The sequence below is a fragment of the Phoxinus phoxinus genome (assembly GCF_949152265.1).
Source record: "Phoxinus phoxinus genome assembly, chromosome: 15".
In the NCBI taxonomy this organism is placed as follows: Eukaryota; Metazoa; Chordata; class Actinopteri; order Cypriniformes; family Leuciscidae; genus Phoxinus; species Phoxinus phoxinus.
In genome coordinates this window covers 8,271,068-8,283,192 of record NC_136890.1, presented here as the reverse complement: position 1 = coordinate 8,283,192, position 12,125 = coordinate 8,271,068, and the positions used below count along the sequence as shown (strand labels likewise).

The window sequence follows — 12,125 nt, the reverse complement described above, 5'->3', positions numbered from 1 at the left end:
GCAGATCAATAATATTGTTGAATATTAAATGTCCCCAACTAAGCAAGCCAAAAGCCAAGGCAACAGTGGCAAGGAACCAAAACTCCATCAAGTGAAGTGGGAGAAACCAGGCTCAGTCGGGGGCCAGTTCTCCTCTGGCCAACGAACGAACAGTATATGATTATGATTCAGGCAGCATTACAGGTCAGAAGTCAGATTGGATTAGGGTACTTGTGCCGATGGACGATGGCTGACCGACATCACGATGGAGAGCCACCATCGTGATGCCACGCCCTCAGTTGCGAGTGTGCGACACACACTAATCCTAGTCTCTTCTATAGTTAACCTAAAAACTTTGCAGGGATTGCTCTGTAAATTAAATTGAGAATATAAATAATGCATTTGCTATTTTAAAAACTGTAGTCTATGCCAGAGACGTGAAGTGTTAGTCTGTAAAAATACCATGTCAGGCAGGCTACACAAATTATTGATCTTGACATTGTTAGCCTCTTGTCATTTAACTTAACATATTTAATTTTGTACAAGAAAACAGCCCTTATTAATTCATTATTGGTAGCCTATTGTAGTGTCTAAGGAAATATTGTGCATTGTCACATACAGTAGCTCTTCTGTGGCTACTGCACTGAAGCGGCAGTTTAAGATAAACCCAGACTTCAGTGAACGTCAAATAACTTGTCTGATTAATACTTTTAAAGACAATTTGCCTTGGACATAATGTCAAATCAAATGAAAGAATAATGAAATTATAGCTTTTAAGTAGAAAAATGTATGTAAAGAGATATATTAAAATAAATACTGCTTAAAAGTGCATAACTGTTCTTAAGTGGAAGGAAGCTACTCAACCACTATAGATTGCTTTATAAATAATCTTCCTGATCAGTTTAATCTCCTCAGCATACCAGATAGCTTAGAAGAACTCGATGTTGCTCTTTGACTCTCTCTTCCTCCAGCCCTTTAGACACAGTTGCTTCATTGCGCTTAAAGAAGATTGAAGAAAATAATCTGACGTGGTACAACGAAAACACTCGGGCCCTTAAGAGAGCAGCCAGACAAATGGCGCACAGCTGGAAGAAAACAAAACTATAGGTTTTCCGCATTTCGTGGAAAGACAGCACTATTGTATACAGAAAGGCCTTAAATACTGCTAGATCTGCTTATTTTTTGACCCTCTTATAAGTAAGCAAACTCAACTCTAGGTATTTATTTGATACAGTGGCTAAATTAATGAGAAATAAAGCTTTAACCCCAGACATTTCCAAACAGCACAGCGGTAATGACTTTAACTCTTTGCTTGAAAGATTGATAATATTAGAAAGAAAATTATAACCGTGCAACCGTCTACTACAGTATCGCATCAGACAGTGCATTAATTGTAGTGTCTAGGGATGGGAATTGATCATATTTTATCAATATCAATGCCACTGACGATTCTGCTTATCGATCCGATTCTTTAATGATTCTCTTATTGATTCCACTGTGTGGAAAAAAGTAGTCATATGCTTTTTCGGCAAAAAAAAACACAAGTGGTTTTATTTGTTTTAAAGCTTACACTTGAGTAAGCAAACTGTACTTTTTATGTAATTTATGTAATAAATGAAACCTTATTGTAAAGTGTTACCGACGATTAGTTATACACCGATTCAGGCGTCTCGTGAGTTCAGTGTTGGAAAGATCCGTTGTTTTAACGATTCATTAAAATTAATTGGTTCAAAAAAGTCATTACAGTAGTTCGCAAATTGGACGTGTCATGTGTCATTATTGGATGTGTACGTGTTGTGTGATTATCCAGGCAGTTAGGACATCCCACAAGATTTGTGTCAACACAGAAAACATTTCATCAATGGATAGGTTTTTTCGTTTATTTAAAGTGTGGTTTATGTCAGCTGAACGTGTGGAATGCTTTTCAGAGAAGATAAGGCAACGTATTTTAGCACAATTCACACCCAGCGGTAACTCAGGAAAAAAAATATCTGAATGCTCCACATGATACTTTGGTCTTCTGACCTTTTACCATCGTGTCGATTTATTTTTATTAATATGTGCGAGGGAGAGAGACCAAGACAGCGCTTAGTTTGGAGATGGTGAAGCCTTGTTTATACTTTCGCCTAGCTCCGAAGAGAAAGAGTGCGCACGTGCGACCGGGGCTCTCTCTCTGCTCGTTCTTTCAGTTAAACATGCGCCCAGTCACAAGCGCAACAGTTCATCTACATCACTCACCGATCAAATAAGACTTTGGCGGGACAAAAAAGAAAAGAAAAAGAGCCAAGCTTTAGATTGTCACTTCCTCTCCATGATTCCCTCGTTTGTTCAAATCACTTTGACGTCATGAGTCATGACGCACAGATGCGTAGGACACTGTGCTATGGTGCCCAATAAAGGACAAAAGGGACAGTTGTGAGTTCACGGTCTGTATACTATGGCTGGGACTTGGAGCATCGATAAGAGGACTCGTTAACGTCGAGGGCATACAATATCGATGGTTCATAAAACTTAGAACTGGTTCTCGAGTGGAACCAGTTTTCAAATCCCATTCCTAGTAGTGTCCCTAAGGAAAAATTCCATTCATTCATTGCTATAGGAGAGGAAGAATTGTCTAAACTCATCTAAATCAACAACATGTATGTTAGGCCCTATACTAACTAAGCTACTGAAAGTGATGCTTCCAGAGATCATAGATCCTCTTCATTGGTATCCTCTTCTTGGGTATCGGTATCGGTTTCAAAGCCCATTTTCAAAAACTTGCACTTTGAAACCTCAAAGTTTGCATTCTCAGGCCACCAAAACGGCATTGTCGTCTAAATGAACAGCCAGAACGCATTACAAGTTTTCTGTTTTCAGTTGATTACGGTGTTGTGTAAGCATCCCCTAAGGTAATAACTACCGTATTTTCCGGACTATAAGTCGCTCCGTAGTATAAGTCGCATCAGTCAAAAAAAATGTGTCATGAAGAGGAACAAACATATATAAGTCGCACTGGACTATAAGTCGCATTTATTTAGAAATTTACTTCACAGAATCCAAGACCAAGAAAAGAAATTTAATCTGGAAAGGCAAGTTATTCAACTACACAATAGCACACAGAACAACAGGCTGAATAGGTGTCCGGTATGTTAACGTAACACATTAACAGTTATTCAGCTACACAATAGCACACAGAACAACAGGCTGAATAGGTGTCCGGTATGTTAACGTTCAGCTACACAATAGCATAAATAACATATACCTGGGAGGCTTAATAGGCTAAATTAGCATAAGCCAGCGAGTCCAACAAGTTACCGGTAAGCAAGTTCACCAGGCTCCAGCGATCTCATTCCACAACACTGAATCCATTGAATTCTTCCTCGGTGTCGCTTCTGAACAACTCAGTTCAACTCAAATCAGTATTAATTCATTTTTATATATAAGTCGCACCTGACTATAAGTCGCAGGACCAGCCAAACTATGAAAAAAAGTGGGACTTATAGTCCGGAAAATACGATAATGTTTTTTACAATGGAAATTAATCAATTAAAAACTTATTTAAGATTAGACCTTACTTAGACCTTTTGTACAGCTAAAACAATCTTTGTTGCATTCATTTATTTCCTATTGTCACTGTAAAGCTGCTTTGAAAATATATATTTATTTTATATAGCCGCTATTTAAAGATTTTCTGGGTACTCAAAACACTTTACATGGAAGGGGGAATCTCCTCAACCACAACCAATGTGCAGCATCCACCGGGATGATGCGACGGCAGCCACATTGTGCCAGAACGCCCACCACACACCAGCTTACACCAGGAGACAGTGATGAAGCCAATCAGTATATGGGGATGATTAGGAGGCCATGATGGACAGAGGCCAATGGGCAAATTTGGCCAGGATGCCGGGGTTACACCCCTACTCTTTATCGAAGGACATCCTAGGATTTTTAATGACCACAGAGAGTCAGGACTTTGGTTTAACGTCTCATCCGAAAGACTTGACTTGACAATTATAGACAAACACAATATTGTTTTAAATACTGTAAAAAATAACAATTAACAATGTGTTGTTAATACTGTATGTAATAATTTCATACAATGCGATTATTGCGTACATACATGTTTGTACCTTGTACTTATATTTGACTTTTTTTTTTTCATGTAATTAAAGCTGCATATCTGTAATTACTGAATCCCACCTCAATAGAAGCAAGTGTTTTGCAATAAGTATATTGTATCTAACAAATATAATTTTTTTATGTACGGTTAAAGACACCTATATAGGGTATGACCCATTTTTTTAAAGGGATACTCGTTTTTTCACATTAATTCATATTAAACTATGTTAGTCCCTTAACTAAGATGAGTTGATACATACCTCTCTCGTCTCAGTGCGTGCACTTAATCGCTCTGGCACGCCGCGACATTAGATAGCACTTAGCTTAGCCCAGTTCATTCAATAGGGGCCAAGCAGAGAAGCTACCAAACACCTCCACGTTTTCCCTATTTAAATACAGTTACTCGAGTAGTGTAATTCGACCAAGGACGGTGACGCAAAAAAAAACGTTGCGCTTTTCTAAGCGTGTAAAATGGATAACTATATTGTATGGCGGAATACCATAGCAAGTGCTTGGGAGCACTTCCACTTGGCGGAGTAATATCTTCTGGGAGAGGGAGCGGGGGCCGGTGAGAGGATTTTTCACGAGTGAAGATATTACTGCGACAAGTCGAAGTGCTCCCAAGCACTTGCTATGGTATTCCGCCATACAATATAGTTATCCATTTTACACGCTTAGAAAAGCGCAACGTTTTTTTTTGCGTCACCGTCCTAGGTCGAATTACACTACTCGAGTAATAGGGAAAACGTGGAGGTGTTTGGTAGCTTCTCTGCTTGGCCCCTATTGAATGAACTGGGCTAAGCTAAGTGCTATCTAATATCGCGGCGCGCCAGAGCGATTAAGTGCACGCACTGAGACGAGAGAGGTATGTATCAACTCGTCTTAGCAGATTTTCTCTCAGATCTATTAGTCAATGTCGATAAGGCAATAATTGTTGGAGATTTCAACATACACGTTGATAACACAAATGATGCGTTAGGAGCTGCGTTTACAGATTTATTAAACTCCTTTGGGGTCAAGCAAAACGTTAGTGGTCCCACTCATCGTCTTAATCATACTCTAGATTTAATTATATCATATGGAACCGATCCAACCGATATAGATATTATACCGCAAAGTGATGATGTCACTGATCATTACATGGTAACTTGCATACTACGTACGGCTGAAATGTGTCATGTTGCGCCACGTTATCGACCAGGCAGAACAATCCTTCCAACTACTATAGATAGATTCTTGAATAGCTTACCTGATCTATCTCCGCTCCTCAGTGAACCCAAACTAACAGATGAGCTAGAGGAAATGACTAGCAGTATGAGCATCATTTTCTCTAGTACATTAGAAGCTGTTGCACCAATTAGATTAAAAAAGGTTAGAGAGAAAACTAAAGCACCATGGTACAACAGTGCTACGCATGTTATCAAGAGAGAAACTCGTAACTTAGAGCGCAAATGGAAACAAACTAATTTAGAGGTCTTTAGAATCGCGTGGAAAGACAGTATGTCACGTTATAAAAAGGCTCTAAAAGCAGCCAGGGCTGAGCATCTCCGCAAACTAATAGAAAATAACAAAAACAATCCAAGGTTTTTATTTAACACTGTGGCTAGATTAACAAATAAACAGACATCACCTGAACAAAATATTCCGTTACATTTTAATAGTAATGATTTCATGAATTTCTTCACTGAGAAAATAGAAAGCATCAGAAACACAATTGTAAATGTACAATCTTTGACAGCGTCTTATGATTCAGCCTCAATTATTGCCCCTCAAGAACAACTACAGAGCTTTACAACTATAGGACAGGAAGAGCTAAATAAACTTATCACTGCATCTAAACCAACAACATGTTTATTAGATCCAATACCCACTAAACTACTGAAAGAAGTGTTACCTGTAGTGGAAGAGCCTCTTCTCAATATTATTAACTCGTCTCTATCTTTAGGACATGTTCCAAAAACATTCAAGCTGGCAGTTATAAAACCTCTTATTAAAAAACCACAATTAGATCCAAATAACCTAGCAAATTACAGACCCATTTCAAATCTTCCATTTATGTCTAAAATACTAGAAAAAGTTGTGTCCGCTCAATTGTGCTCTTTCTTGCAAGAAAACGATATCTATGAAAAGTTTCAGTCTGGATTCAGGCCACATCATAGCACAGAAACTGCGCTGGTTAAAATTACAAATGATTTACTTTTAGCTTCTGACCAAGGCTGTATCTCAATACTAGTTTTACTCGATCTTAGTGCTGCGTTTGACACTATAGATCATAAAATACTCTTAGATCGACTTCAAAATTACACTGGTGTTCAGGGACAGGCATTAAGCTGGTTTAGATCGTACCTATCAGACCGTTACCATTTTGTCCATTTAAATGGGGAAAAATCAAAGATAACGTCAGTAAATTATGGAGTGCCGCAGGGATCTGTATTAGGCCCCCTGCTATTCTCAATTTATATGCTGCCACTTGGTAATATTATAAGAAAACATGGAATAAGTTTCCACTGTTATGCCGATGACACTCAATTATATATTTCATCTAGACCAGATGATAACACTAAATTATCTAAAATGACAGAGTGTGTTAAAGATACAAAATATTGGATGACGTGTAATTTTCTTCTATTAAATTCAGATAAAACGGAGGTATTACTGATTGGTCCAAAAAACTGCCCACAAAACCTCTTACAATACAACCTTAATCTAGATGGACGTCCTGTTACTTTATCCTCTACAGTAAAAGACCTGGGTGTTATACTAGACCGCAACTTGTCTTTTGAAAATCATATTTCAAATGTCACAAGAACAGCCTTTTTCCACCTTAGAAACATTGCTAAGCTACGTAATATGCTATCAGTTTCTGATGCAGAAAAGTTAGTTCATGCATTCATGACCTCGAGACTAGATTACTGTAATGCTTTATTAGCTGGTTGTCCTGCATCCTCCGTAAACAAGCTACAGTTAGTCCAAAATGCAGCTGCTAGAGTTCTTACTAAGTCAAGAAAATATGATCATATAACACCAATTTTATTATCTCTACACTGGTTACCTATTAAGTTCCGTATCAATTACAAAGTATTGTTACTGACATATAAAGCCCTAAATGGTTTAGCTCCTGTGTATTTAAGAGATCTTCTATCGCCATATATTCCATCGCGCTCTTTAAGATCGCTAAATTCGAGGCTTCTGGTCGTACCTAGGATAACTAAGTCCACTAAAGGAGGGAGGGCGTTTTCACATCTAGCTCCTAAACTCTGGAATAGCCTTCCTGATATTGTCCGAGGCTCAGACTCGCTCTCCCAGTTTAAAACTAGATTAAAGACGCATCTCTTTAGCCAAGCATTCACATGATGCATCTCATACCTTTTATACTACTGTTAAATCAGATCAAATGCATTCATATTATGAACAGCAGCTACGCTAATTATTTCCCATCTGCCTTTTTGTTGTTATCTCGGGACGCCTGTCCCGAGATAACTCAAATAGAGTTCGTCAGCTCCAGTTATGTATCCAGCCTCTCATGGAGACTTCAGATAACCCAACGCCTGTGATGAGACGACTCGACGCCTGTGAAGAGACGACCCAACGCTGGCGATATGTTATGCCCTAAATTTCATGATTAACTAACTGTATTTTGTGTGTATATTTTTGAAATGCATTTTCTGTAAAGCTGCTTTGAAACAATGTGTATTGTGAAAAGCGCTATACAAATAAACTTGAATTGAATTGAATTGAAAAGTTAAAGAAATAACATAGTTTAATATGAAAAAACGGTGGAGTATCCCTTTAAGTTATGGTAGTAATTTACAGTATTTTAGAACTACACATCACAACAGTAGCTTATTAATTTTGATGAACGATTATGAAAGAAAGAATCGTGAAGAACAGGCTCAGTTTTGATTTAATGTTGACTTGAAATCTTCAACAAAAAGACCATAGACTACAACGTTGTATAATTCAAAATAACAATATTCCATGCCATTGCTCTGCTTAATCAAGCCTTTTCAGAGAACAGTTCTCCAAAAATGAATGACAAACAAGTTTAAAGGTGCTGTGAGCAATTTCACTGTTTTCTAACTTCATCTAGACATGAAATAAACCCCCATGCATTCAGCCACATGCCCTCTTTAAAAAACCTTGCTTTCCAAAGAAATGTCAGCCAATCCGATGCAGTTGTTGAACTGATCAACAACATTTATTAATTAAAGCAGCCCTGCACCTGTACAACTACAGTATAGTAATTAATGTTAGAACATTTTTCAAAACGTAGTTACTTTAATCAAAGCCATGGCATTCATCTAGCCTGGCTCCGCCCTCCTACATACTTCCGCTCAATTTCCATTTTCATTCGCGGGTATATTCACAGGTTTTCTCCAGCCAATTTTTACCTGTCCAGTCAGCGAACAGAGGGAGTGGCTAAGGACGATGACGTTGAGGTTGTGTCCTAGTCATACGTCACGACCAAACGTTAGCGATTGGTTATGGCAGATCCAGAGTGGCTCTGGGCAGATCCAATAGGCTTAAACTTCAACAGAGTACCCGCCTTCAAGGAAGTTAATGATTGTCAATGGGGAGTGGCCAGACTCTCTGTACAAATTAAATGTACGAGAGTCTGGTAGGACCAGGCTAGCATTCATCATGGCCACATCTTTGATAGTTATCAATATAAAATAAACAGAACTACATTTACTTGTTAGTAACAAAGCTACAGTATATTAGGACATATTTTCCCCTAGCAATGAAAGGTATGAGATGTTAATTAAACACATTTTTCTGTCTGTTAAAAGGACAGGAAGTCTTTGATCACTTGAATTAATGTTACACGCATTGTGTCTGTAAACTGAGGTGAAGGTTCAAGATTCAACTGCCAGCACTACTTCCTAAATTCATCTTAGCTTGCACCCTTGGCATTACGTGACAGTTTCGTTGTTCTTCATGCAAAGAAGCTAGCTGAAGTCAGCGAATAAAACACTGACACAATGAGGAACAAGTAACAATTATTCACAATTACATATCATTTTACTGAATAATCAAGTAAACCTAATTTCTTAATTTACCGTAACTTTGTAAAGAAACCTAATTGCTTAAAGGGGCTATATGGAATTTTTTCCCCAAAATAAACGAAACAATAGCCTTTTTATTTTACCATTTATGACTCAAACATCTCCTGATGAGCATACTGACACCTTGTCTGCTCACAGTGGGTGCACCTATAAGCCTGTATCCTATTTTTCCTATTTTCTGTCGGGTCGGATTTTTCCCGCGCTGTCTGCGGATGTGACGTCAAGCGCGTTCATGTTAAACGTTTCAGATCACTCAGAACACTTATCTCAAACAATATATGTATTTGACTGTTCTTACCTCTGTAAACATAATGTTGACCTGACCTCCTTGCAGCAGATGACTTGTGAAGTGTGCACGTACGAGCGAGCAGAACGGAAGAGCAGTTCTGTTTTTTGGCCACAGGTGTCAGTCGCGAGTTTAAATTTCAGAAAAACGCATATAGCCTCTTTAACTGGCTATTCTCTGCTGTCTCGGACGACAACATGTTCTCCTGTCGGTCACCGTAACTTCTGTTGGTTGCAATTCGCAACCTCACCACTAGATGCTGCTAAAAATTACACAGTGCACCTTTAATTAATGTTAACAAATACAACCTTTGATTTTAATTCATTCTTAGTTCATGTTGACAAAGGTAGTCAACTAATGTTAACCAATGAAGCTTATTGTAAAGTGTTACCGTAATAACATAATTTTAAAGAATATACTTAAGTTAAACTGAATGTAATGTTAACTGCAATTAAATGAGAATATATTAGATATCAATAAAACTGTTTGAGGATAATATCTCACGTACAGTAGTATTACATTTTCCTCAGGCATTTAGTGTCGACAACATGTTAGTTCGCTAGAGAAAAGAACTCCAGAGAGAAGCATTTATGCACTATATTTTACGATCTCAAAATTCCGGCCAATATATAATACCAAGAATATCAAAACCGACTGCAGGCGGTAGATCCTTTTCCTATTTAGCACCAAAACTTTGGAACAGTCTTCCTAATATTGTCCGGGAAGCAGACACTCTGTCAGTTCAAATCTAGACTAAAGACACATCTCTTTGACCTAGCATTCACATAATGCATTATAGACTTCTATAACTCAATGTTAGGCTGCATAGATTAGGTCAGCCGGAACCGGGAACACTTCCCATGAATCCTGATGTACTCCTTACATCATGGATGGCGTCTACGCTAATATTAGTCTCTCTGTTTATCCCAAGGTTTACGGCAGTCCGCCGGATCCAGGCCGTATACGGATCTGATGAAGGACCGGCGCCTGGACACGACGACAACGCAGTGCTGAAGTGCCAACTAGTCTCTTCCCTGGGAAGGCCTCCCTCCCTTCCCCCTTACCTCTGTACAGATAAAACATTGTCAGGATAATTCCGGTTCACATGGCTACACGAAAGCGATTACAAATTCTGTATTATACATTTTTCAAGGCTTGTATCTTGGAACCTATTTCATGGTATGCGTTCTCGAGCCAACAGACACTGTTTTGTGCAAATGAGCGGCCGGATTGCATTAAAAGTTTTCTGTTAGAATGGTGTCGTGTTAGCGGCCCCTAAGTTAATAACTAATGATCGTTGCGACGGAAGTGAGTCAATCAAAACTAACTTTAGCTAGACAGTAACTTTATTCTAGAGCTGCTGTAAAGCCAAAACTCTGAAACTTTAATTTCCTATTATCACTGTAAATCTGCTTTGAAACAATCTATATTGTTAAAAGTGCTATATAAAGGAAAGTGACTTGACTTGACTAAATTAGCCTTTTCATTATATTTACTTAATTTGTTAGTAATGTCTTGATTATTTAATGTATTTTTAATTAAATTAGTCATAAAAAAACAAGCTATGTCAGCCACTGTGTAAATGTTTATATTTAACAAAATAGAGAATTGGAGTAGAATTTTTTTTTTTTTTAGACAACTTTATAATTAGATTTAGAAGTTAATGCAGAACCTGCCATTTTGATTTGAGTATTGATTATCTAAAAATAAATAGCAACTGAATTTAATAATCTGTTGTTAACCTTTAATATTATAGTAAAGCTCTGTAAGGCTCCCCACAGTTTATAGCTTTATCTTTGTGTACACACACACACACACACACACACACACACACACACAATATATAAATATATATATTACAGAAGCTGATGACAATATGTTTGCATACGTTTATAATCTTAATGCCATTTGAGACATCTTAATTGTAAACTGTTAAGTTTTTTTTTTTTTTTACTCATAACGTGTTTGTGTTTTTGTACATTGTAGAAGAAATTACAGACTGTCACCAATCGGTTCAATGCAAATGAAGCAGATCAATAAACGACATTTGCAGTAATGAATAGTTGACTGCAGTCGTGTAGGTGTTTAGCCTATGATGCTGTCAGTAATGTGAGCTCTGTGGGCGATAATATGTCACATGTGATAAGGTTGAACTGTGTTAAATCAAGCCACAATATTTTCTCTCTTCAACTCACATCTGAACCTATCCACTTCCTGTATCGACAGAACCATTAAATGTTAAACCACGTTAAATGTTATTGATAAACCCATCCATTAAAAAAGCCTTGTGCATTTAATCAAACGTGCAAACATGCTCCGTTCAAACATGTTCAATAATAAAATCACTGACATTTCTACAAGAGTGTAGCATAGTATAACTAGAAAGAAAACGTTACCCACCTTTTGTAGATATCCGTCGATATCTCCAGATTTAAATGTATCGTTGCTTCAGTGTCAACCTTTATTTCCTCAGTTTCGGCGTGCGCTATTATATTCCATACAAGCGAACATTACGAATTGCACGTCAGAAACGGAAACATTAAGTCTAAACCAAATGTGGCGGTAACCGCCGAAGAAACACCACCATTTACACATCCAGAGGTGAACAGAAGATGAATTAATGGAGGAGAGCGATGAAACAACAATGGTTGCCCGTTATCGCGTCGTTGTCTTGCTGGAGGAGGCTGAAT

At 37.9% G+C, this 12,125-nt stretch overlaps 1 protein-coding gene across 2 annotated transcripts in view; it reads right to left on the bottom strand.

Moving 5' to 3' along the window:
- gpr153 (G protein-coupled receptor 153) overlaps window positions 1-12,125 on the bottom strand; it is an 83,728-nt gene extending 71,603 nt beyond the window's left edge. For both annotated transcript variants that reach the window (XM_079637382.1, XM_079637381.1), the window contains exon 1: window positions 11,836-12,125. The gene's annotated coding sequence lies outside the window, so the exon portion shown is untranslated. The remainder of the gene's footprint in view (window positions 1-11,835) is intronic.